Here is a 3800-nt window from a genome sequence, read left to right as displayed (position 1 = left end):
TTCATCAACATCCCAACCCTCATCATTAGAACCATAATTTTCATCATTCGAATTCAACAATCACTCACAAGAAAAGAAGAAGGAGAAGAAAGATTCAGAATTCAAGAATGAAGAAGGAAAGTCAGAGTCATTACCTGGAAGTAGAAATCCATATGAGTTTATCGTCTTCATCTTCGATATCTCCGGCAAGGTAGCCTTCAAGGTCCTATTTTCTTCAAATTCCAGTTACTTACATGTGAGGATTAAGGAGGAGATTCAGAGCCCCAATCCGAGGGCTTTGAATATATGCATTTGGGGTTCAATTTAGGTTGAAGTAATTAGGGTTCTTGAGCTTTGCAATTTGGCTAATGGTTTAGGCTTAGAATTTTGAGAAATTGTATGGAGATTCAAGATGAGTAGGTTGAGACAAGCAATGTGATAACTTCAATTTGCATTTTTCGTGGCCACCACCGTCGAAAGTGATTTCCGACATGGTGGTTCGTGCCTGAGAACCTTGACCTAGGTTCACTCTGAAGCCTGGCGAGCTTTATGCTTATTTTGAATTCAGTTTTTATTATCCAATCATAAGCCCCCACGTGTGCCATTGACTTTTGGTAGCTGACCTCATTTCCCACATATGGTGTATTGCCTTGGATCCATGAGTTTGGTTTCTGATAGGCTTGTTTGTGTTGGGCTTAACACATTTTCATTTACATCATCCCAATTTCGTTCTCTACACCCCCTGGCCAAAAGGCCAATTCTAGTGGGCCTAACAGTCAGGCCCATGAGCCTGAATCGTCTTTGCCATTTATTTCCAGAATCACACCCCTGGCCCATTATCTTATTTTAATTGTATTTTAAATGTTTTTTCCTTCACTTTTGTCATGATTTTGGTCTTGATTTTAACTCGTTTATCATGTAGATGATTAATTGTCCTTTACCATGATTAGGAATAAATACATGTGGTAATTGTTGATTAGATTTGGCACTTAGAACTTAACATGTGAAGACGCTGATTCCATTTGTTCACCATAAAACCCCCTAAAAAATAATTGATTTCCATGATTGATTTTTGATTAGCTTTGGACCTTTCATTATCTTGTTTTTAAATCCAATTAACATGCCATGTTTAAGGTAAAATTGACTTGTTTACATTTTAATTCCATATAATTTCCATATGTCATGATTAATCCCATCTAATTGAATACATTTTTTGTTTGTGATTAATGGTTAAATTGAAAATTCCATTTCAATTTAATTTGGCGTATATTTTATTTACCATTATCATCTTATCATTTCATCATCGTTTTACATTTCATGATCCATTTCATTTGTATTAGCATTTAATTTTCCATTCTAATTCATTTGTTAATGCATACTAATTCATTTTGATTCATGTTTGTGTCCACATGTGCCATTGATATTCAAGGTAGATCCAAGTTATTCAATGCCTCTAATCTATTTCAATTGACTTGTATTGTGTGAGGATACCATGCCACTTGTATGTTTTAGGCATGGTACTTGATGTAATTTATCTAATCTCTTTCCATTTACCATTTGTTGCATGGTTCCATCCCCCCATAGTGGGTCACATGTCCCCCCATCCCATGAAAGTGTAATAACTTAGGTTTATTTCTTTATTAGTTCATCATGCCTTCTAACTAAAAAGATAATAACACACGATAAAATAAAGTATTTCAAAATACAAAAGGAATACTTGATTCAACGTCAAGTGTTTTCCAAATCAGACTCATTCCACAGTAACACAATTACTTGATCCAACGTCAAGTGTCTCCCCTCCATTCCATGTTCCATATCCATTATCTTCTCTATTCTCTTCTCAATCTCATTCTATCTCTCCTTAAATTCATCCCTCACACACTTTTTCATAATAAACTCAAATACTTGATCCAATGTCAAATTCCTTTTTCAAAATATTTTCATAACAAATGGAATACAAAAATGGGATGTACATGTTTGTACACAACATTTAAGTACTTGTGTTGTCGTCCATAACTAGCTTGAGGACCCGACACTTGACTTCCCCCTTGAAACATCTAATGATTCAAACAAGTTAGATCTAGGTTCTATAAGAGAGAAAAGGGATAAAAGGATATTTAAGATACCATTGTCCTCTCGACTCCCAAGTATTCTGACTATTGGCCATACTTAGTCAAGTGTCAAATACTTGTATCCCTCTAAGTTCCAATCATTAGACTTGTCAAACCTTTTTCACAATCCAAATCTCTTTTGAATGAAAAATAGTGGTTAGGATAACATTGTCCTCTCAACTCTCGAGTTTTTGGACTGTTGGCTGTATCTAGCCAAGGGTCTGATGCTTGTGTTCTTACTAAAATCAACCCCAACAAATCAAATCATCTTTTGCCTTAGTGCATTCCTTAAACCTTTCAAAAAGGATGCATTACTTCCGTTCTACAATAAACAATGCTTAAGCCTCATGTGTGAGCAAGTAATGTTTCACTGCTAGAGTGTGATCCAAGTGCATCCACTTTACCACAAATAAGCAAATACTCCTCGCTTTCATGCTCGAGCATACAAGCAAGTGAATAGTAGCAGATGAACAGTAGTACGTAAATGTCAATAATGTTCATAAAAACAACCAAACACACACTCCATTTATAAGCGGAACTACAGAGCTCTGACTTCCTCATTGCACGCATGAGGATACGTAGGCACAAGGGTCCAAATCCTTGGTGAGCACACTAATTTAAAACTTATTTTCTCTCCCAATCTTATTCTTATCTCATTTCTCCGATAACAAGAAACATATAGGTAAACAACATTCATATGCATTGATACAAGCAAGTGGTTCCCATAGAGTACGATGGATGTGAGGGGTGTTAATATCTTCCCCTTGCATAACCGACTTCCGAATCTGCTCTTGGTTGAGAGACTATTATCATTTGGGGTTTTATCTCTATTTTCCCTTTCCTTTTGAATAAATAAAATCTGGTGGCGACTCTGTATTTTTCGCGGCACGATAGCTGGCGACTCTGCTGGGGACGTACAAAGTTTCCTAAGCAAGTTAAGCCTAGCTTGCATGTATCCTTTTCTTTGGGTGTTTATTTTTGTTATTGCTTGCTTTATTTATCCATTACAGTTATATATATTCCTATTATATATATCTTGCTGTGATTTTATGGGGTGGATACTATGGAGTGAAAAGCCCAATACACAAGCTTAAAGAGCTTACCTAAGACACGAGGGCTCTTTGTATTGACTTGTCGGACATAATTATCTTGAGGAGGAGATATGGAGATCCCGCTTAGAGTAGATTCTATTTGGAGTTTCACTGGCACGTGAGTCACGTTCACACTGACACCCATTCTTCCAAAGAGGGTCCATGACTCCGAGGACCTTTAGACAACCCTTGGCTTTTGAAGTTGAAGGCAACTACACTTAGAGGAGATCCTCCCGAAGGTATTGTTGACTCATAAGCTGTCTTGTGGCGATAACGATACTTTTGCCTCATGATCTGTGAATCTAAGAGTCTTCAGAAGTCTTATTACTCACCTTGTGAGGGTGTATGGGTTTCTTGCAGGGAAACATAGCCTCTAACACACCTTGAATCAACAATGATCATGTTCTCTTGTATCATATGCATTCGTAACATGTTGCACTGATTACATACTTGGGCCTTATTCTTAGAGAATCCTAAGGGTTTATAACTGTGCAGTGAACATTCCGAGATGGGATCAGATAAGAAGAATACCCTTCCTCTCAAGTTCAAGCTCCCAATAGTAGACAGTCTCTTAGCTTTCACCAGCAAAATCACTCCATGCAAAAAGAGCAACTTTATA

Source organism: Lathyrus oleraceus, chromosome 3 (assembly GCF_024323335.1).
Source record: "Lathyrus oleraceus cultivar Zhongwan6 chromosome 3, CAAS_Psat_ZW6_1.0, whole genome shotgun sequence".
NCBI lineage: Eukaryota > Viridiplantae > Streptophyta > Magnoliopsida > Fabales > Fabaceae > Lathyrus > Lathyrus oleraceus.
Note: the sequence above shows the minus strand (reverse complement) of the source record.